General features: G+C 52.2%; 1 long non-coding RNA gene across 1 annotated transcript; it reads right to left on the reverse strand.

The window, feature by feature from the left end:
* Positions 1–13,518: 13,518 nt before the first annotated feature.
* LOC115897652 lies at positions 13,519–23,395 on the reverse strand. Its single transcript, XR_004057416.1, has 5 exons — positions 23,194–23,395; positions 16,992–17,148; positions 15,784–15,912; positions 14,797–15,006; positions 13,519–14,348 (listed from the first exon to the last, which is right to left on the reverse strand). It is a non-coding gene; the product is annotated as an uncharacterized LOC115897652 (long non-coding RNA).
* Between the last annotated feature and the right edge of the window lie 330 nt (positions 23,396–23,725).

The following is a 23,725-nucleotide window of genomic DNA, read 5'->3' on the forward strand; positions in this document are numbered from 1 at the left end:
GTGGCTCATGCCTGTAATCCCAGCACTTTGGGAGGCAGAGGCAGGAGGATTGCTTGAGCCTCAGGAGTTCAAGACCAGCCTGGGCAACATGGTGAAACCCAGTCTCTACAAAAAAAATACAAAAATTAGCTGGGCATGATGGTGTAGCTACTAGGGAGGCTGAGGTGGGAGGATTGCTTGAGTCCAGGAGGTTGAGACTGCAGTGAGCCGAGATCATGCCACTGCACTCCAGCCTGGGTGACAGAGCGAGACCCTGTCTAAAAAATAAATAAAAATAATTCAGCAACCACCTTCATGAAGCAAAACCACAGAAACTGTAAGGAGTCATAGCAACAAACTAGTAATTTAGCACATCACTCCCGGAACAGGGCAGCTCAAGTGAACAAAAAAATAAGTGAAGTGGGTTGGCTCATGTCCTCGAGGAAGCAGGCAGGAGCTGAAGTCAGGATGTCAGAGGTACGTTATGGGCAGCACCTGCAGAAGGTGAAGGTGGAGAAGGCACAGGATTGGACAGGCAGAGCTGGGGGCTGAGATGCGTGTCTGACAAAGTCTCAACAACCCTGGGGGAGTTTCAAGGCAAAGACTGTGCATGAAAGGCCCAGGTGAACACAACTGGCCAGGTCCTCATCCCACACCTGCCCCTGCCATTGCCTGGGGCTGCCCAAGCATGACGGCAGCCCCCGAAGGGGCTACAGCTGTAGACCGTCAGCTAACTGCTCCTCTCCAGCAGGGAGACTAATTCTTCTGGAAAGGAGATCTGAGCAGCACACCTCCCTGGGGGCTGCCACATAGAACACAGAAGATCTAAACAACACAGCGGCTCCAGTAGAGCCAGGGGGTGCATTTTATATTCACACACACACACACATGCACAGACACACACACGCACACACACACACACACACGTGCACACACACACGCACACACACGCACGCACGCACACACGCACACACGCACACACACGCACACACACGCACACACACGCACGCGCACACGCACACGCACACACGCACGCACGCACACGCACACACGCACGCACACACGCACGCACGCACACGCACGCACACACACGCACACGCACGCACGCACACACACGCACACGCACGCACACACGCACACGCACGCACACACACACACGCACACGCACGCACACGCACGCACACACACACACACGCACACACGCAGCACATGCACACACACGCACGCGCACACGCACGCACACACACACGATTACAGTGTTAGCCTGGAGATGGATGGTGGTGATGGTTGCTGAGCGATATGAATGTAGTTAATGCCACTGAACTGTTGACTTGCAATGGTTACAATGATAAGCTTTATGTTATTATATTTCACACTTACAAACCTACACTAAGATGCCTTCTCATATGGATAGAAATTACAAAGCATGACAATACACTCTGTTGGCAAGGCTGTGGGAAACAGTAACCCTTACACATTACTAGTGGGAGTGTAAACTGCTGCAAGCCTTTAGGAGGTGAATTTGGAGTATCTTTTTTTTTTTTTTTTTTGAGACAGAGTCTCACTCTGTCACCCAGGCTGGAGGGCAATGGCGCGATCTCAGCTCACTGCAGCCTCGGCCTCCCAGGTTCAAGTGATGCTTCTGCCTTAGCCTCCCAAGTAGCTGGGATTATAGGCATGTACCACTGCACCTAGCTAATTTTTTTTTAATTTGTAGTTGAGACAGGGTCTCACCATGTTGGCCAAGTTGGTCTCAAACTCCTGGCCTCAGGTGATCCTCTGGCCTCGGCCTCTCAAAATGCTGGAATTATAGACGTGAGCCAACATGCCCAGCCAGAATTTGGAGTATCTTACAAAACTATGGCATGTAGTTACATTTCCACCTGGCTATCCCACCTCTGGGGAGCCACACGGAAACTGCATAAGCACAGAGTTATTCATTGCAGCCTATATGGGGAAACCCTGTATATCAGGCAACTGGAGAGTAGTGGATAAACTGTAATACATTCACACAATGAAGTTCTATGCAGCTTTGAAAAAGAGTAATAAAGACTCCTATGAACTCAGCTCTGTGAGTGGCTTCCAGAACTCTTTACATTATAAAAGCAAAGAGCAGAAGAGCATCTGTAGAATGCTTTCTTTGTGTAAGAAGTAAATGGAAATTGGAAATTATACATGCAGCTACTCTTCTGTGCAAAAAGAAACACAGTGATACGGTTTGGCTCTGTGTCGCCACCCCGATCTCATGTTGAATTGTAATGCCCAGTGTTGAAGGTGGGGTCTGGTGGGAGGCGACTGGATCACGGGCGTGGTTTCTAATGGTGCTATCCCCCCAGTGCTGTCTCCCACAGAGTTCTCACCAGATCTGATTGTTTGAAAAGTGTGTAGCACTTCCCCCTTTGTTCTCTCTCTCCTACAGTCATGTGACGATGTGCTTGCTCCTCCTTCACCTTCTGCCATGATTGTAAGTTTCCTGAGGCCTCCCAGCCATGCTTCCTGTACAGCCTACAGAACTTTGAGTCAATTAAACCTCTTTTCTTTATATTAACAAATTACCCATTCTCAGGTAGTTCCTTATAGCAGTGCAAGAATGGACTAATACAAGAATAATGAACAAGAAACACATAAGGTTGTTTGGCTACAAAGGCTTGGGTAAACCAAGGGGGTGGAAAAGATGGGGGAATGGGAACAGGGTAGAAAGTATGGGAAAGACACTGTGAGTACTTTTATTTTCTATTGTTCTGACTTTTAGAACCATTTTAATGCTTCACATGCTCAAACATAAATAAGTAATTAAAATTAATTAAAGGGACCAGAGCTGCTTGGAGAAATAACTGCAGAAGGGAAAAATCATAATCTTGAACTATGGAAGTAATCAAAAAAATGAGAGGGATGTGTCAAAAGGACACAGGGGTGGCCAAAAGTAGCTCCCAATGGCATCAGCGGGGAAATCTGTACCACAACATAAATAATAATCCCATTGAACTAAAATAGCTAAAATCAGAATTCTTGTGTCTATACTGCCATAAATAATTGAATGAATAATGAATAAATATATAAATTACAAAAACATTCAAAAGAAAACTATAGTCATTAGAATTTTTAAAATCAGTGAATAGATTCATAGATGTTAAGACACAACTGTGGAGAAAATCACTATCTGTAAAGGTCTGAAGAAACCACCCCGCAGGCAGAGCAAAGAAATGAAAAGATGGAAGATGTGAAGCAGCGTCGATCAAGAAGTAAAGAATGAAGTCTACCTTATCTCTAAGTGGAGCTCCAGGAGAGAATAGAACTGAGACCACGTTTGAGAGACCGTGTGCGGGTCCCCAGAACCACCCCCAAACATGAGATTTGCTAAAAGGATTCACAGGTCTCAGCACATTTTCTTACTCATGGCTAAGATTTATTATGGCAAAAGAATCCACAGAAAAATCAGCAAACGGAAAAGGCTTACGGGGTGAAATCTGGAGGAAACAAGGCACAAGCTTCCAGGAGGCCTGATATGGTTTAGACCTGCGTCCCCACCCAAATCTCATGTCAAATTGTGATCCTCAGTGTTGGAGGTGGGGCCTGGCAGGAGGTGATGGGATCATGGGTGCAGATTTCCCATGAATGGTTTAGCACCATCCCCCTTGGCACTGTCCTCAGGATGATGAGTGAGTTCTTATGAGATCTAGTTGCTTAAAAGTATGTAGTCCCCACTCAGTCTCTTCCTCCTGTTCTCCATGTGACACACCTATTCCCCCTTCTCCTTCCACCGTGATTGGAAGCTTCCTGAGGCCTCCCCAGAGGCTGAGCAGATGCCAGCATCATGCTTCCTGAACAGCCTGCAGAACTGTAAGCCAAGTAAACCTCTTTTCTTTATAAATTACCCAGTCTTGGGTATTTTTATAGCAATGCAAAAATGAACTAATGTAAGTCCTCTCCTAATAATAGTCACATAATATGTACTTCATTACCCCAGCAACAAATTGTGATGACACAGGTGAGTTATTATCTACCAGGGAAGCTCATCAGAGTTGCAGTACCCAGGGATTCCAGCTGGTCACACTGGCACCCCCTGCCTAGCACATACCAAAACTCCAGGCTCCCAGAAGAAAAGCAGGTGTTTAGCATAAACTAACTTTACTGTTTGCACAAACAGTTTAGGGACAAGGAGCCACTCACTCTTGTCAGTTCTGGAAATGACAGGCATACTCCTAAAATCCATGTTGGGCTGAGGCCATTCTTATGAGTAGCCTTTCTAAGGGTGATCAGTCTCAGGCTTGCCACAGTCGTTCTTTTCTTCACAGAGACAATGGCTGAGGAGTTTCCAGAATTGATGAAAGGCAGGGATTCTCAGATTCACAATTCCTAATAAGTTCTAGGCAGAATAAATAAAATTAATCACAAACCTAATTACATCTCAGTGTATAATTGCAGGACATCAAGACAAAGAGAATATATTAAGAGTAAACAGCAAAAACCAGAAGTATTGGTTTGCTAGGCCTGCCGTAACAAAATACCACAGACTGGAAGGCTTAAACAACAGAAATTCTGTTTCTCACAGTTCTGGAGGCTGGAAGCCCAAGCTCAAGTTGTCGGTGTTGGCAGGTTTGGTTTGTGCTGAGGCCTCCTCCTTGCCTGGTGGATAGCTACCTTCCCACCATGCTCTTCCATGGCCTTTCCTCCGTGTGTCTCTGCCTCTTCTTATAGGGACATCAGTCAGATTGGATTAGGATGCCCCTCAGTGGCCTCTTTTTTAACTTAATCACCTTTTATAGACCTTTTCCAAACACAATTACATTCTGAGGTACTGCGGATTGGGATGTCATACTGGGGAGTGGGGCACAATTTAGCCCATAATGGCAGATAACCTACAAGGGAACTATAATTCAGCTGACTTCTTAGCAGCAATAATAGAAGCCAGAACAGAGTGAGGAAATATCTTTACCATGCTGAGAGAAAATATCTGTCAACCCAGAATTTTATACCCAACAACATTGTCAGTCAGGGTGGCAACTATATTTTTTAAAACACTTTCAACAAACAAAAATTAAAAATTGAACAATCACATTCCTTCACTGAAAGAATTCCTAAAGGATATTTTTCAGAGAGAAACAAATTAAATCCAAAGGAAGGAGCGAGAGTCAAGAGGTAGTGGTGGGGTGCTGGGCATAGTGGTTCACGCCTGCAATCCCAGCACTTTGGGAGGCCAAGGCCAGTGGATCAGCTGAGGTCAAGAGTTCAAGACCAGCCTGGGCAACATGGTGAAACTGTGTCTCAACTGAAAACACAAAAATTATCCAGGCATGGTGGCGGGAGCCTGTAATCCCATCTACTCAAGAGGCTGAGGCACGAGACTTGCTTGAACCCAGGAGGCAGGAGTTGAAGTGAGCTAAGATCATGCCATTGCACTTCAGCCTGGGTGACAGAGTGAGACTCTGTCTCAAAAAGGAAAAAAAAAAGGTAGTGGTGAGGGGAAAATATAAAATATGTAAGTAAATCCAAATGAGATTAATTATTATTAAATAATGATAGAGACCAATTTTGTGATATGAAAACAAGAAATAAGATGAAACTAAAATAACAGTTCAGAAAAACATGCACAGAATAGTATAATTACCATTAAAATATTCAAACATCCTTTTAATATTCTAGAGGATTGCATGGATTTTGATTGCATTTAGACTTTAAGCCAAGCATGCATGTATCTACTAAAGATAAAAATAGAATTTGGAAAGAAAAAGGAAGAAGGAAAAAATGCCTCAACCCCACAGCAAACAGAAAATGAGGGAGAAAGAAGCCAAGGAAAATCACAAGAAATAAAAATCACAAAATAAAATTGTAGAAGTGAATCCAAATGTGTCAATAAATATGAATAAACTGAATTTGCAAGTTAAAATAGAGTTTCAACAAAACCAAATCCAGCTATGTACTTTCCTAACAGATGCAAAATATAAAAACAACAAAAATTTAGGTTTCAAAAATAAATTTTAAGAATTAGCAAATACTGGCCAGGCGCAGTGGCTCACGCCTGTAATCCCAACACTGGGAGGCCAAGGGGCAGATCATGATGTCAGGAGATCGAGACTATCCTGGCTAACATGGTAAAACCCCATCTCTACTAAAAATACAAAAAATTAGCCGGGCGTGGTGGCGGGCGCCTGTAGTCCCAGCTACTCGGGAGGCTGAGGCAGGAGAATGGCGTGAACCCGGGAGGTGGAACTTGCAGTGAGCCGAGATGGTGCCACTGCACTCCAGCCTGGGCGATAGGGCGAGACTCCGTCTCAAAAAAAAAAGAAAATTAGCAAATACTTTATTTTCTTAAAGTTTATGAAGTTATATTCATATCAAACAAAATAGATTTCAAGTAAAAAACCATTAGTAAAGATTCAGAGATTACCATAGGATGACAAACATAGCTTCAAATATATAAATGAAAAAGGTTCAGTATTACAATGAAAACTTGACAAGCTGACATCTGAGTGGAAGATTTTCCACTTCAGAACTGAAAACCATAGAAACTAATAAGGATCAGAAAGAGGAGAAAAGCACAGTGAAGCAGCACAGTCTAAGGAAACGCAGCTGAAGTAATGCTCACTTAGTGAAGGGAAACATGTAACCTAAAACTGCACAAATTGTAATACAATAAGTAGTTAAAATTCTTGAGTTAAGAATCCAAATCAAGACACAGGAAAACAACCATACCACAAACCCAAGAAAGTAGAAGAAACGGAACCATAAAGGTACGTGCAGAAATGAATGGAACAGAGAACAAAAATCACTAAGAATGACTGGCCAAAATTAGATTTTTTTTTCTTTTTTTTGAGATGGAGTCTCACTCTGTCACCCAGGATGCAGTGCAGTGGCATGATCTTGGCTCATGCAACCTCCACCTCCCAGGTTCAAGCAATTCTCCTGCCTCAGCCTCCCGAGTAGCTGGGACTACAGGTGCGCACCACCGCGCCTGGCTGATTTTTGTATTTTTGGTGGAGACGGGGTTTCACCATGTTGCCCAGGCTGGTCTTGAACTCCTGACCTCAGGTGATCCACTGGCCTCGGCCTTTTAAAGTGCTGGAATTACCGGCGTGAGCCACCGAGCCCAGCCAAAACTAGATTTTTGTAAAGCGAAATGGTAAAATAGACTAACCTCTCTGTAAGTACTGTTTTAGCTGAACCCCGCAAGTTTTGGTAAGTAGCTATTATATGCAAATCTAAACATTTTCTAATTTCCTTTGTGATTTTGTCTTTGAAAATGATTTATTTATACGTGCATTTTTCATTTGGCAGCTATGGATTTTGTTGCTACCTTTTGTTACAGATTTTCAAGTTTACCACAGTTTGATCAGAGAATATGGCCCAAATAATCCACTTTTTGGTATTTTTGAAATGTGGCCAACTTTTGAAAATGCCCCATGGGTGCCTAGAAAGCAGGTGTGGCCTCTGACTGAGTGCAGTTGCCCCAAGTGTCTATTCAAACAAACTTAATTGTGCTTTTCACATCTTCCCTATCCTTGTTCATTTCTGTACTTGTCAGTTATGTGTGACCTACTGAGCACTTGAAATGTGACTGGTACAACTGGCATGAGAAGCTGAATTTTAAATGTTATTCAATGTTAGTTCATGGAATTTATTTATTTATTTAATTTTTTTTTTTTTTTTTTTTTTTTTTTTGTAAGACGGGGTCTCGCTCTGTCGCACAGGCTGAGTGCAGTGGCGCCATCTCGGCTCACTGTAACCTCCGCCTCCCGGCTTCAAGCAATTCTCCTGCCTTAGTCTCCCGAGTAGCTGGGATTACAGGTGCCAACCACCATGCCTGGCTAATTTTTATATTTTTAGTAGAGACAGGGTTTCACCATGTTGGCCAGGCTGGTTTCAAATTCCTGACCTCAGGTGATCTACCCACCTCGGCCTCCCAAAGTGCTGAGATTACAGGTGTGAGCCACTGCGCCCTGCCAGTTCATGGAATTTAAATAGTTCCACGTGGCTAGTGGCTACAGGGCTGCACAGGGCACAGGGCAGGCATCAAAGCTGCTGTTTAACAAGCGGCATTGGGAACTTTGGCTTTCCACACAGGAAACATTAAATTCAATTCCTGCCAGGTGTGGTGGCTTGCGCCTGCAATCCCAGATAGTCGACAGGCTGAGACATGAGAATCACTTGCATCTGGGAGGCGGAGGTTGCAGTGAGACAAGGCTGTGCCACTGCACTCCACCCTGGGTGACAGCAAGAAAGTGAAACTCTGTCTCCAATTAATTAATTAATTAATTTAATTCCTATTTTATACCACATGCACATTAAATTCCACATGGATCAAAGACTAAAAGGTGAAAAGCAAAACTATAAAACTTTTCAAAGAAAGCTTGGGAGAATATGCTTATGATATTGATGAGTAGGATGATTTCCTAAACAAGTCACAGTGTTAACAAACAATAATTTGTCTGGATTAAAATGTAAAATGTCTGAAAGTCAAAAACAGACTACAAAGTGAAAGGCAAACACAGACTTGGAGAAAATCTTTGCAATGCACATGACTAATAAAGAATTGAATCCAGAATATATAAAGAACCCTTATAAAAGTCCATTTTAACAAAAAAGACATCCAACCCAGCTGAAAAGTGAGCAGAGGGTATGGTCAAGGTCATTATGTCCCCAGCTCTTCACACAAGGGATGCTGGGCTCCTGCCACCCTCCAGCCCTGCCTGACTCCTCCCAGGAGAGAACTGAGCCACCAGATAGGCACGTGGCAGGCATGGGTCTCCGCCTCTGTTGCATGGAACAAATATCTTCAAAGGCCATGTGCTCAGGACCTGGGCTCTTTTCTTCTCTCTCTGCCCTCAACCTTTGCAAAGCAGCAACCTTGGAGAGCCTGCAGGCTGTGCCTCCCGACGCGCCTCCAGGTAGAAGGCCCCGTCACACACCTGTGCATAACTTCGTCCCCTCCTCTACCCTTGCTTTGCAGAGCAGAGGGTGATTCTCCAACACCTGTAGACCCTGGCACTCATGCTTCTCTGTCCTACTCAGATGCGGGACACCAGAGGGTCTTCGCTGATTTCCTGAAACCTCAACAGGAAGGAGCAGCAATTCCCAAGGAAAAGAACCAGGACCAGCCAATGCACACATACAGCCCTGCTCCAGGTGCAGAAATGCCAACTGGAAAACAGAGAAGCTACTTCCCAGTCACCAGCCTTGGAGCACCCAGGGAGCGCAGGGGTCAGAAACTCCTACACCCTCCAGTGTAGGGGCAACGGAATGAAGCTGTCATGCTTGATTTATTCCAGAGGGAGCTGTCAGCAACAAATAGCACACAATGTTGGCCTCTGCTCTCACGTTATTTTCTGCACTTTTGTGGAGGCCAGCCGCATCGCACCACTGAACAACGTTTCCAGGGGAATATACCACAAGCTGCCACCGAGCTCCTCTTGGTCTTGTTCGTGTGCTTGTTTTCCATATATGCCTCTATGTTTTGTACAGAAAAAAAGTAAGATATTCTGCTGCCACCAGGGCCAATTTTTGCCCCCATGTGAGTGACATTGCCACTGATGAGAACACAGAGCCCCTTGTAATGTAGTCACGTCCTGACGGCCTCCGCCATTGTGCTGGGGCCAGGCAAGCATAGAAATGGCAGCAGACCAGGGCCTTCAGGCTGCGGCTGCCCCTGGCCTGAGATCCTGCAGTGCCAACAGCAGAGGCCCCCACGGTGTGAGGCGGCCGTGCTGCCAGGGCAGGCCCCAGAGAGTTGAGCCCATGGCCACCAGCCCCAAACCACTGTCCTGCTGCCTCCCACAGCTACGTAGGGTTCCCACCCGGGTGGACACAGCCCTCCCAGGAGCCCAGCCCTTGCTGCCGTGACCACCATTGCTTCCCAGCTGAGAGCCCATCCTTGCCAGCCTCTGCCTGGTTCTTGACAAGTTCAGCCCCATTCATCCTCCCCTCCTGGCAGCCTATTAGTGGCTCTGGGGAAGCTGGCACTGATTAATGACAGTAACAGATGACATCCATCTGCCCATCAGGTGAAAACTCACCGCTGTCATCTTTCCTGTCAGACTCTGCGGGCAGCATGGGGGCCCGTCTGGCTGGGACCTAAAGTCCCTGGCCGCCCCCTGGCCTGAGGTCTCCAAGCAGGGCCTCAGACCAATGTGGAGACAGATGAGCCCAGCGAGGCCAGAAGGGCCAGCTCTGAGCCTGACCAGGACTGACCAGGAGCCCTGTCCCCACAGGCCAGCTGTCTTTCTCAGACCACTCTGAGGTGAGCAGTGGACCCCAAAGGTGGGTTGGGTTCCCTGCCTTCACCTCCACCCCTGTCAGGCCCCCCTAATCCCACTGACCTGGGTCAGCTCTGCCACCTGCCCTGTTCTCTCCAGACCACCCAGAGCCTCGACTGAGCCACTGCCCAGCGTCCTGCCGTGAGTGGACAGGAACCAGCATGGGCTCCCAGCCACCACCTGCCCACCCCGCCCAGCTGCCCCACTGGGACCTGACAGGGAGGAGCCCACACTGGCGTGCCTGACAACAGCCATGACCTTTCCTGTGCTGCAGAGAGGGAAACTGAGGCTCAGCAAGGCCAGACAATCTGACCGCTCACTGGCCTGGCCTCCTGACTCCAAAATCTGTGCCCCAGGGGAAAGAGAAGAAAGAGGTAGCACATCCTACAGCACAATCCCCACGCCAAGGTCTGTGTTCCCCACGGCAGGGCCCAGGGAACGAGAAGAAAGAGGTAAGTGCATCCTACAGCACAATCCCCATGCCAAGGGCTGTGTCCTCCTGCGGTAGGGCCCTGGGGTTGGATATGAACGCCCAGGTCCCCCATGGCCTGCTGACCCCAAATGGGAGAGGGCCCAGCCCCAGCAGCCCAGCCCCAGCAGCCCAGCCCAGCACCACCCCAGAGGGAGCCTCGAGATCAGTTGCCACGGCCAGGACACTACAGAGAGGGCCGATGGGAGCAGGGGCTTCAAGCCAACAGCTTAGGGGGTGTTTTCTCTGCAGAAAAGCCCTCTGCTCCCCAGCAGAGAAGTGTGCCTGCACCCGGGATCTGCTTTGCATGCAGAGGGGGCAGTGGCCCCACACAGCGGGGCTGACCGGGCCAGAATGCAGCAGAGACGCTGTGGCAACCCACAGAAGATCCCAGGACGCCAGCCCACAGCCCAAGGTGGACCAGGCGGGGGAGCAGTCATGGGTTCCACACGTCCCGCAACGCCAAGCTGCCTGAAGTGGGGAGGGGCTGGGGGTCCGCACACACAGGAGGCAAAGGTCATGGACGGGCATCTCCGATCCCATCAACCCCGAAGTCCCCCAGGGCCGGCCCAGGCATCCCATGGACCGGCAGTGATGGGGCCTGGCGCACCCCTGGGGATGGACCCTCAACAGTGGCCTGAAGGAGGAGCCCGGAGCCAGGAGACGCACCTGCTGCCCCAGGGGGGGTCCCCGCTCCGGGAGGGTCGGGGTGTGGCAGCCGGTAGGGGTAGCTTCTGCTTCATCCACAGTTGAAGGATGTCCAGAGGGTGGGGGAGGAAGGGCCTCACCCGCAGGACTAGCCGGTTCAGTCTCGCCCTGTTGGGGGACGCGTCCTGAGTGGAGGGGGCTTTCCAGCCTGCAAGGGTCACACAGGAAGCCCAGGGTCACCACTGATGAGAGGACAGGGCTCCAAGGGGCTGGGCCATGTGATCCTGGCCCCACATCCCCTCTGAGGTTGAGGTTCGAGGATCTCACGAGTGTCCCCTCTCCTGTCCTGCATCCTCACCCATGCTCCACCAGTATCCCAGCCCCGGCTCTTGCACCCATCCCTCCATCCTTTCCTCCCTCCCCGCTCCTTCCATTCCAACTGTCTGAGCTGGATTGGGCACCGTGACTGCGTAGCACCCACTGGGGGTTTAAACCACAGACATTTCACCATCCTGGGGGTGGAGATCAGGGGCAGTGCCACACTGGGACCCCGGGAAGCAGATGACAGCTCCTGGCACATCTCCTGGGCACGTCTGTGGATTGCTGGGGCTCCCAGCAGCTCTCCCAAGCCCTGGAAATGCCTCCTGGATCTGCTATATCCACCTGGAGCCTCTTGGTGCACAGCGGCACACACAACACCTCCACTCTCCACCCCGAAGGATGCCCGCTACAGCGGGGTCCTCATCCACCCAGTCTCCAGCCACCCTGTTCTAGGAGCACCTGGGTCCCCAGCCAGCTTCTAACTGGCACCCACAGCCAGTGCTCTTGGCTCTGGAGGAAGGAGATGGAGGCTTTGCTTGGCATTCCTTCCTCATGGGCATGGAGAGCCCCCTCCAGGGCCCTTCCCCTCACCCCACCCAGCAGCCAGACCGCAAATACTTCACACGGTACTTTGAATTTAATGGTTCACATGGGCTCCTCTCTGAGCTACTGCCTTTTATTTTATGACTAAATTAATATTATACATACAAGAGCACATTTAAGACCCCCGCCAGAGGAGCAGGAACAGTGGTCGTGTGGGAAAGGATACATTTTACACACAGTCGTCTCCGGGCCATTAACAGGCCACGCATCCATCTGTCTCCGCAGCTGACCTTAATCCCGTCCTGGCGCCTGGGGCCTGAGGCTTGTGGACTCGCCTGCCACACGTGTCTTTGCGGACCACTAATTTGTGCGTGTTCAGGATATATTGGGTTTCATAATTTTTATATGCAAATCTATAAAAAGCCCTTTGCTATCTCATTTAAATCACTGAATAATTAACCAGGCTATCCAGCCTACCTCCATTCTCCTCAAATCCCTGGAAGTGAGAGGGGCCAGCACTGACCAGGAGAGCAGGGTCCCAGGGCCCCCTCTGGACAGACTGCCCCCACAGTGGGCGCCGGATCTGCTGGACCCAGGAGGCCTGGGGGGCTGACCCACCTCCTCTGGGATGTGGTCAGAGCAATGGCCTGAGCCAGCCCTGTGAAGACGGCGGCCCCAACCCCCGACAGTGCTTCACCCTCTGTCTCAGAGAGAACAGCACAGGCTGTAAGAGAGATTCCCTAGACAAAAGGGCAGAGCACCTGTCCAGTGATGTGGAACCCACAAGACCACTGAGAGGTACCCCTGCGCCCTCCCAAGCTCCCTCTTCCCCTCCCTCCTCCATCCACCCATGCATCTGTCCTTCCATTCTTCCCTCCTCCCCTCCTTCCCTATCCATCCATGCATCTGTCCTTCCATTCCTCCCTCCTCCCCTCCCTCCTTCCCTCCCTCCTCCCTTCCCTCCTCCCTCCATCCATGCATCTGTCCTTCCACCCCTCTCCACCCCTCCCTCCTCCCAAGCTCCCTCCTCCTCTCCCTCCTCTATCCATCCACGCATCTGTCCTTCCACCCCTCTCCACCCCTCCCTCCTCCCAAGCTCCCTCCTCCTCTCCCTCCTCTATCCATCCATGCATCTGTCCTTCCATTCTTCCCTCCTCCCCCCCTCTATCAAAGGATCCGTCCTTCCACCCCTCTCTCCACCCCTCCCTCCTCCCCTCCCTCTCTTCCTCCACTCCTCCCTTCCTTCTTCCCTCCCTCCATTGCTCCCTCCCTCCCTCCCTCCACCCAGTCATCCAGCTGCCTGGATGTGCACAGGGTGCCTGGCCATTGCAGAGCACTGGAGACACAAAGGCAGAGAAAAGAGGTACAGTCCCAGCCCCCAGAGGTCCCTGCAGAGGGAAGCCGACCTGTTCCACTCTCCAGCCCCCGCCCAGGTCGGCCTCCACCATGCACCTCCCACCATGTGCTGGAGGCAGCTGTTCCCAGCAGGATTCCAGAGCACCATACCCGGGCTGTCTCAGTCACTGTCCCTGCTCTCCGGGAGCCTGGCCTCCCCAGGAGCAGCATGGATCTTTCCAGGATGGGCATGAGAGCCCTTCAGGGGCTTTATCACAGTCCCGCACCCCCAGCCCTGTGTAGAGGTTCTAGTATTTTCCTGTTTTTCAGGCAAGGTTTGGAGGGAAGATGGGCACGGGCCTCAGAGCTCAGACCCCGTAAGGGCTTTGCTCCCTGAGGGCTGTGAAAGCTCAGAAGAGGCGACGGCTTCACACTGGACCTTGGGAGAGGAGTCAGGACCTGCCCAGTGGCTGGGGAGGAGCAAAGAGGGTCAGCAGAAGCAAAGGTGGGGCAGTGAGCACCCGAGGCCCGGCCCGCATGCTGGGGGTGGGGAGGGTGCCAGGACTCGGAGGGGGCCTGTCTCAGACAGCGTGGGCTGCCCCCACAGAACCCGCAGACAGGCAGCTGCAGCAACAGACTATTCCTTATAGTTCCGGAGGCCGGAAGTCCAGGATCAAGGCTCCGGCGGCTCGGCTCCTGGAGAGGGCAGCTTCCCAGGCTGCAGACACTGTCCCTGGCTGTGTCCTCACATGGCCTTTTCTGGGCACAGGCTGGGGGCGCGGCCGATGTCACTCTTCCTCTTCCTGTAAGGGCCCGCATCCCATCATGGGCGCCACCCTCAGGATCCGACCCTAACTGCCTCCCAAAGACCCCATCTCAGACACCGTCACATGGAGGTTGGACACCGTCACATGGAGGTTAGGGCTTCAACCCAGAACTGGGGGGACCCACACATTCCGCCCATGACAGGCCTTGAAAGCCAGGCCAAGGAGTCAGCCTGGACGCCCTTGCCAGTGGATCCCCAGCACCAAGGCAGACCCATCTCCCCTTTAGAAATCCCCTCTCCAGAAGAGACGGAGAGCAGGCCCTGCCTCTCCGAGCCGAGTGTGCCCTTTGTAAGAAAGCAGTCATCGTGACTGTAACTCTCTCCTGATTCTGAGAGTCCAGGAAACTGTCAAGCCTGAGGGGGGATCACGGGAACCCCTGGATTTGTAGCCAGTTGGTCAGAAGTGTGAGCCTGGGACCCCCTACCTTGCAACTGGCATCTGCAGTAGGGGCAGTTCTGTCTGTGTGCCTGCGGGTGATTTCTGCAGAGCTGAGGTGCCGCACAGTAGCTGGGGTGGGGATGGGCCATCTGTGTCAGTGCAGTGGTGACCCCACCCTTGGCGGCTAGAAGGCAGCCATGTCACCTGCGTGGGTGCAGATCCTCATGTCTCCAGGGGCCTGGAGGGCCCACGCAGCCTGGCAACAAAACATGAAGAATGAGTACCACCCATTGTCTGAGAGCCCCCACGGGTCCTACTGAGATCCAGGAAGTACCAGTGTCAAACTTCCCAGGGTGATGGTGGCGCCTCTTCTCAGGACAGAGCAGCCCCCAAGGTCTGGCAGCAAAACCTGAGGAACGGGTCCTACCCGTCGTCTGAGACGTGCGTCACCACCCACGCACTCTGCACTCTGAGGCTCCACACAGAGAAATGAGGGCATCGGGGATGCTGAGCCCAAATGAGATTCAGGGGAGCCCAGCTCTGGGAGTGTGGCATTTTGGGGCCACCTTCATTCTGTGATCTTGCTTTTTTTCCCTTTTTATGGACGCATAAGAGCTTGAGCTATGATAAAATCCTACGAGTAAATAAATCTAAGAGCTCTCCGATGCATGCAAAGTAGAGCTTCTGTGTGATAAAACACTGTGTCATAGTTTTATAGGCAGCATTTTTTCTTTCTTAGAGGTACATAAAACAACAATGCACCTTATAATCAATGGCATTCAACAAAATAGTTAAAAAATAATACCCCGCAGTCCAGCAGGTTCTGTCCAAGAGGAGCAAGAATGGCTCACATTAGATCAATCCCCCAGGTGACTCACCAGTCTGCTAAAAGGACTAAAGGACAAAAAAAAACACATGAATTATCTCAATAGACTCAGAAGACCTGTACAAAGTTGAACACCTATTTATAATTTCTAAAAATTCTCAGAAGGCTACAAATAAAAGAGAATATCTTTAACCTGATAAAACCTACTTTCCAGAAACTCCCAGGAAACATCAGACTTCACAGAAAAATCTAAGACGCAATCTCTTCCAGACCAGAAATCAAGGGCATCCCTTATCGCCACTCAGTTTAACATAATCTCGAAAGTTCCGGGAAACACTGCAAACAAACAAACAAAAAAATTTAAGAAATGAAGAGGTGTAAGGACTGGAAAGGAAGAGATAAAACTGTCATGATGGTGGATAACGCGGCCATCTATGTAGAAAATGTCACCGAATCAACAAACTACTAGGACGAACACTTACAAGATAAACCTACAAAAATCAATAATGTGACTCTATGGCAGCAATAATCAGCCAGAACATAAGATACCATTCAGCAACTGAAGCAATTTAGTGGCTAGGAATTAAATTACCAAGGAACAGGCTGGCCTTTTGCTGAGAATATTCCGGAACTCAGTGAAAGGACCCAGCCAAGCCACTGAAAGGAGAAGGCACCATGGTCAGCTCGGGAGTGACCAGCAGCACAGCCCACGACATCACCAAATTAGCTTCTAGATTAGTGCAATGCAAAGCAATGTTCCAGCAGGCATTTTAAAGACACCCAACCACAGCCCTGTTCCAGCACGCTATGGAAGAATGAGCGTCCCTGAATGGGAAGCTGATTGAAAAGCCAAGAGAAAGGGCTCACTCCACCAGGATGAAGACAAACTATGAAGCCATGGAAATGAAAGATAAAAATAAAAGCCAGCACGCTGCCGGTGACGGAACAAGCCCACCCTGAACGGATTCAGGGGCGTGTGGGAACTCGCTTAGGTAAAAGTCGGCTCCCACAGATCAAGGAGAACCCAGCGTAGGGGAAAGTGGCTCATTATACGGAGACAAAGTCACGTCGGCCACAGATGGACTAAAGAGGAAACTGACAAAGACAGCAGGGAGGCTGGGCAGGGCGCGGGGAGGAGGCGCACTCTCAGGACAGCGCTGACGCAACCCTAGCACCAAAGACCACCAGTAACCACCCTCCACGTCCACACCGAAGTCAACGAAAGAAAGATGCCCCCGGCCACAGGGTGGAGAGTGGGCTGGAGGGAGCCTGGGGACCCCGCTGGGCTGTCCCCTGAAAGTGGCACCAAGCCTGCTGGAAGGCATCATCTGCTGGGCCTGAGGCCCCCCAGACAACGTTGGCACTCTGGACCCCTCCTGCCAGCACTCAGCCACCCCGTGCCCACTCAATCTTACCGAGGTGTGCATGGCCGACAGAGTTCAGGCATTGACTTTGCAGCTGGAGACAGAGCCTTGACCTCGGGGACTTTGGAGGTGCTGGAACTGGTCAGTGGAGGGCCTTCTGTGGGACTTGGAGGTGCTGGAACTGGTCAATGGAGGGCCTTCTGTGGGACTTGGGCATGGAGAGCAGCTTCAGGCCAGGCTGTAGCTGGGACCACAGGATGCAGCCGGGGGCCTCAGGGGCAAGTCCAGGGATTCTTCCAGCCCCCACTCCCAGGCCCCCCTGGAGACCCCACTTCCTTGACTGCCGCCCGCCGTCCCAGCTTCAAACAGGTTCTTTGAGGGGGAGGAGAAGCAATCTCCTTCATATAAATGTTTAATTGGGAATTAATATGGATGAGGCTCTGGAGTGATGGGGCTGTGGGTTTAATAAATATTAACAAGGAATGGGCCTCCCCTTCCCGTGCCCTGTGCTAATCCCTCTGTGTGTGTAGCATCCATTATTCACCGTGTTTCTCAACGCCAGCCCCGGGAACGGGGGTGGGTCCTTCCTCCTGGGGCTCCTTCCACGAAGGTGCTTTGAATCCCTGGCCTCGGGGGCTGAGGGTTCCCCTACAGGGTGTTCCACTACAGGGTGGATGGATCGGCTTTCTGTGGGTGTGGAACTCTGACCACAAGGACACTCATCTTCCATTGGCACAGACACACACTCACCGACCAGGAAACCTGTATTCCAGCCTTACCTTCAGCCCCACCGGTCTCCTGCCACTGATGCCACCTCTGCCAGGAAGCCCACCCGGTCTGCCCACAGGGAGCAGCACCCATCCCCTGGGGCAGCCACAATCCTCTCTCCTGACCTGGCAGGGGGTCGGAGACCCAGTGACCCCACCCAGCCCGCTGCAGGTGGGCTGCTCCAAGGGGACCCAGTTCTCTTATTGGACTCCACCAAGGGCTCCTGTCCACACTGCCGCCTGGCCGGGCCGCGGGTGGAGCTCCGGCGCCCTCGTGTGGCCTGTGTGTGCAGGACCTCAGCAGTGCTGCCCCGTGGGAGGATCCAGGGAGCCAAGCCCAGTATCAGTGATTACCCAGGTCACAGTCTGGGGATGCACAGACCCAGCGTGTGGCACTGGGACCGAGCCCCACCCTCGGCCTGGGTTTGCACGCTCCCAACAGTGCACTCGCTTCCTAACCTGAGAACATCCCTGTCCACACAGAGGGAGAGCCCTGCTGCCTGGGCTTCCCTCCCCTACACTCGTCAGGCCCCCTTCACTGCAGCTGCCCCCAGAACCTTGCAGGGATTGGGGGGTGGAGCCCAGGACCTCTGCTGCCCAGGCCCACTGCATATTGGGCAGCCCAAAGCCCTGACCCTACCTCCCCTTGGCTCCTAAACACCACTGGGCATGTGTGCCTAGGGGCAGCACAGCCCCTCCCATCCATGGGATGCCAACCCCCTCTAGTGATGCCCACCACGCGCGGGGTCTCAAAGGCCCAGTCCTGTGCCCTGCCCACCCTCCTCATCCCTAGTGAGGATGGCCCCCATCCCTAATGCACATGGCCCCCCATCCCTCGTGCGCACGGCCCCCATCCCTAGCATGGATGGCCTTGTGGACTTAACAGGACCCTCCATGAATCTCCATGGGAAGTTCAAGACCCATCCCCCGGTGCCTGCTCCACCCTCCGAGGGGCAGGACCCTCTGCCCACCCCACCCCTCCATCTGTTCCTCCTCCCCTGGAGCCCCACCAAAGCCAGGAGGAGGAGAGGCAGGGGAAACAGCCTCCATTGGCTCCTGAGTTGGCCCCAGCAGAGCACCCACACAGAGGCAGGAGCGGGGGGTCCTGAGAGGCCAGCTGTCCCCAGGGATTTCAAGATGCCCCCTGCACTCACTCAGCACCACCCTCATCCCACCCAGCCTGGCCAGACAGACAAGGGCCTGGGCCAGGGGCAAGAGCAGAGGGTGATGGGGGCACAGACCTGTGAGGGTCATGGAGGTGAAGGACCTGAGGCTGGAAAGACCCCAGTGAGTGAGGAGGCCAGATCCCCATCTTCCCAGCCCTCACCATCCCCACTGCCCCCACCCACCCCAGCCCAGGCATCCCCTGAGAAGGCAGGCTGGGGAGACAGGGAGAGGACAGTTAGGGCAAAGGGGACCAGGACTGTGCTGGGGCTGGGCCGCTCTCACTCCATCCTTAAGCCCCTGCCTCTCTCCAGCCTGCCCCCTCCACACCCAGCCCACCCACTCCCGCCACCCCTCCCTGGCATCCCACAGCTGTGACCACAGCTGGGACACCGCGGAGAACTCACCACAGCACTCAGAGTAGCCAAACCCTCCTCTTGGCCATAAGGACCTTTCCGGTGGCCCTCTCCGGTCTCACCTGCAAGCACCCCTCTGCTTCCCCTCACAGAGGGGTAAGGGCATGAAGGCCCCACAGGGTGAATGAAGGAGTGAAGGCCCCATCAGGTGAATGAATGAGTGAAGGCCCCACAGGGTGAATGAATGAGTGAAGGCCCCATCAGGCGAATGAAAGAGTGAAGACCCCATGGGGTGAATGAAGGAGTGAAGGTCCCACAGGGTGAATGAAAGAGTGAAGGCCCCACGGGGTGAATGAAGGAGTGAAGACCCCATCAGGCGAATGAAAGAGTGAAGACCCCATGGGGTGAATGAAGGAGTGAAGGCCCCACAGGGTGAATGAAGGAGTGAAGGCCCCACGGGGTGAATGAAGGAGTGAAGACCCCATCAGGCGAATGAAAGAGTGAAGACCCCATGGGGTGAATGAAGGAGTGAAGGCCCCACGGGGTGAATGAAGGAGTGAAGACCCCATCAGGCGAATGAAAGAGTGAAGACCCCATGGGGTGAATGAAGGAGTGAAGGCCCCACAGGGTGAATGAATGAGTGAAGGCCCCACGGGTTGAGTGAGGAGTGAAGGTGGCTCTGCAGCCTGCCCGGGCCTGGTGAGTCTCACAAGCCCCCAATTCACGCGGCCTGGTCTTTGTCCAGCAGAGTCTGAGCAGAGTCCCCACCGTCTGCACTGGCCCTGGGATCCCCTCTCTCCTGGACCCAGGGGAAGGGTCCATGCTCAGCCCAGGGCTGCTGGGTGCTGAACCTGACTGCCTGTGGCTGCGCCCCTGTGTCAGCCACCGCTGCGGGTTCCACAGCTGAAGCTCCACTTCCTTCCTCCCAGAAAGTCTCAGCACGGGGCTCCACTAGGGATCCCTCAAGGACGGAATGCCCCGGGCCCACAGAAGGGCCTTGTGGAGACATTTCCCCCAAGGTGGAACTGGCAGCCCTCTCGGTGGTGGGAGGGGACAGCTTGCCTGGGGCTGGGGGGAGGAGGTTGTTCTCGGGGCCTTTGCTGACCAGCTCTGAGCACTCTCTGGGACCAAGACCACGGGAGCAGGGAGGCCTGGGGGCTGTGCTGGTCACCCACACACAGGGCAGCCCCCGAGCCAGAGACGGCCATGCTCAGAGCCCAGAGACCAGAGGCCCCAAGGGGAATGGCACCCTTCCCCCCACCCAACCTGGTCAAGTCAGTGGAGCTACCGCCTGGCCTGGGGTTGGGCAGCCCACGGTGGTCCCAGAGGAGGAGAGTTGCCAGGTAGTGACAGCCCCACAAAGGGGCACATGGAAGCACCTGGACCCGACCCCAGAAGGGCTCAGGCACTTGGGTGCTGGAACAGGTGGCAGAGGCAGGACTGGGCTGCGTGGAGGACGCCATCCACTGCCGCCCCTGGGCAGTCACCATGGCCCCAGGCAGTTACACCTACCACAGGGGACCCACGGGCTCAGCTTCCTCCCCACAGCGTTCACTCCTCCAAACCCAGTTCTGGTCATCGACCGCCAGTGCTTCCGCAGGCTTAAGGGGAATCGTGTTATGAACTAGAAGGGAATTTCTCTACTTTGGAGAAAGTCCTCGGCTGTTTGTTGAAAAGTGTAAAGGGGGCTGGGTGCAGTGGCTCACGCCTGTAATTCCAGCACTTTGGGAGGCCAAGGCGGGCGGATCACAAGTTCAGGAGTTCAAGACCAGCCTGGCCAACATAGTGAAACCCCATCTCTACTAAAAATACAAAAAAATTAGCTCGGCATGGTGGTGCACGCCTGTAATCCCAGCTACTCAGGAGGCTCAGGCAGGAGAATCACTTGAACCCAGGAGGCTGGGGTTGCAGTGAGCCGAGATAACGCCATTGCACTGCAGCCTGGGAGACAAGAGTGAAATTCCATCTCAAAAAAAAAAAGAAAAAGAAAAAGAAAAGCCTAAAGGGATCACAGGAGGCCGTCCGTCCAGAAGCCCACCCCAGAGCCCCCTTCTGGGATCTTGCTTTGTGCAGAGAGGTGGAAAGGCCCCATGCCCCTCCCCGACCTGCTACCCACCTGCCCCCCAGCCTCTCACTCTGACAAGCTGGCCTGGAGAGTCAGGGAAGGGTCTTGTGTCAGGTTGCTCTGGGTGCAGTTGCCCCTCCCCAGGACAGGGAAGGGTGACAAACAAAAATGTGGGTGGGACCGGCGTCCTGATGCTGTCAGGGTGACACGGCCCAGAACATATTCCCCTCTATGGCCTCCCTAGAGAGTCAGGCCCCATCCCTTCCCCTTCACCAGCTCCTCGTGCTCTGGAGGGATCACAGACCTGAGGAGACAGCCAGGGCCCCAACCCAGGGGGCTCTACCGGGGAGCTCGAAAAGAAAGAGAAGGAGGTGGAATCGTGGGAATATTACCATCCCACTTTGCCTTGAAAGTAAATTTCAGGGCAAAAGTATTAAATGGAATAAGAGAATATTCTATTTAGGTCGAAAGTGCAATTCACCCTATTGGCAAGCCCAGGGAGGTGTGTTTCACCCAGACATTGGCCTCCAAGGAGAGAAACCCTCTGCCATCCTTCTAATTGCACATGTGCAAATGCTACATGCACACGTCTGCCTGAGCTGACGCCAACACTCGTTCATTCCCCCTGTGCCTGCAGGAAAGCCAGTCCAGGCATCTCAGAATATGAAGTTAATGTGGGAGAGACCAGTGGTCCAGAATGTGTACCAGCGTTCTCCAGAGAAACAGAGCCAACCAGATGTGCGGACACCTATCTTCGTATGCGTGTGACAGAGCTTGATCGCAAGGATTGGCTCATGTGATGACGGCACTGAGAAGCCCCCAGATCTGCAGTCAGCCTGCAGGAGACAGGGGGGCCAGTGGTGTCAGCTGGAATCCAAGGCCAGGAGAAGACCCATGTCCCGGCTCAGTCAAGCCAGAAAAGCGCACTCTTACGCAGTCTCTTTGTTCTATTTGGGTCTTCAGTCGACTGGATGTGGCACCCACACTGGGGAGGGCAATCTGCTTTGCTCAGATGGCAAATACTGCCCAGTGTATGAGGCTCCCCAAGGCCCAGATGAAAGCAGACCTCTCCCCGGGCTGCCCCCACAGCCACGCCATGCAATTGGGCACCTGCAACCTGGACTTGTCAGCAGTCAGCATTGGAGCCGTCGACTCAAAAGTCTCAGCACATGGATTAGGAACCGAGCCCTAGAAGTCCACCTTGATTATTTCATGAGACTTGTGCCCTTCTCTCCCTACCAGCCAAGCAGTTCCCAGAGGACAGCAAATCTTGGAGCTAGAGAATGCCCGGCTCGAGCGTGACACAGGCGGGCATCACGGTGCTCTATTGCTTCCTGGTCTTCAGGGTTCATTTTACTGGCATTTAAGAGGCTGGGATGGTGGCTTTTGTTTTCTAATACCCTCAAGGAGCAAAATCCCACACAATCTTGGAGGAAATTAAACTTAGAAAATTAGATGCTAGGCTTGGCCGGGACCTTGACAGGGGCCCCCACAGGGCCAGACTGACACATCCACTGAGACCACATCACAGTTATTAACCTTTTGCTCCAAAACATATAGAGAAAAGCTGCTAGAAACACGGGGAGAATCTTCCTAAACCACAGTCACAGCGGGAGACTTCAACACACCTCGCTGGGTAGTTGTCAGATCAAAGAATGAGTACAGGAAAAAAGAATATGAATAGAACAATTAACCACCATAAATTACTAGATCTACAAGACTTTGCACTCAACAAAGAAAGAAAGTGCCTTCCTTTCAAATAACAAACAAGTGAAAAAAAGAGCATGTTCAAGAACCCCAAGGAAATCCCAGTAGATCCCTAAAGGGGAAATTGTGAAATTTTGATCACCGTGCAATAAAACAGGGAACTAAGAACAGAGCATCTTCTTTAGAGTCCTCACCTCTTGTCAGCTTAGACGTGGGATAGAGACTATGTCTGACACGTTTTCTACCTACAGGCTAGATGACTCTGCTTCCTCGTCGGCGGAATGAGGACCAGGCTGTTACCTACACGTCTCTGTGTTCTGCAAGTTAAAGGCGGTAAAACAGTTAATATCCACAGCACACAGAGCGTGACACACGCAGACAGCACTCAGTGGATGTTCGCTGCCAACACTAGTGGAAGATGCGGCACACACTCTTCTGAATGACTCCGAGTTAGAGGAAATGAAACATCCAATTGGAGGCTCAACTAATTTGATAACAAGAGCACTACATAGCAAAAACGGGTGCAGCGGAAATGGCTCTCAAAGGATAATTTGATAACAAGAGCACTACATAGCAAAAACAGGGTGCAGCGGAAATGGCTCTCAGAGGACAACGTATAGCCTTAAGTAATTTTTTTCTTTTTTTTTTTTTTTTTTTGAGACTGAGTCACGCTCTGTCGCCCAGGCTGGAGTGCAGTGGTGCGATCTCGGTTCACTGCAAGCTCCA

The sequence above is a fragment of the Rhinopithecus roxellana genome, chromosome 5 (genome assembly GCF_007565055.1).
Source record: "Rhinopithecus roxellana isolate Shanxi Qingling chromosome 5, ASM756505v1, whole genome shotgun sequence".
In the NCBI taxonomy this organism is placed as follows: Eukaryota; Metazoa; Chordata; class Mammalia; order Primates; family Cercopithecidae; genus Rhinopithecus; species Rhinopithecus roxellana.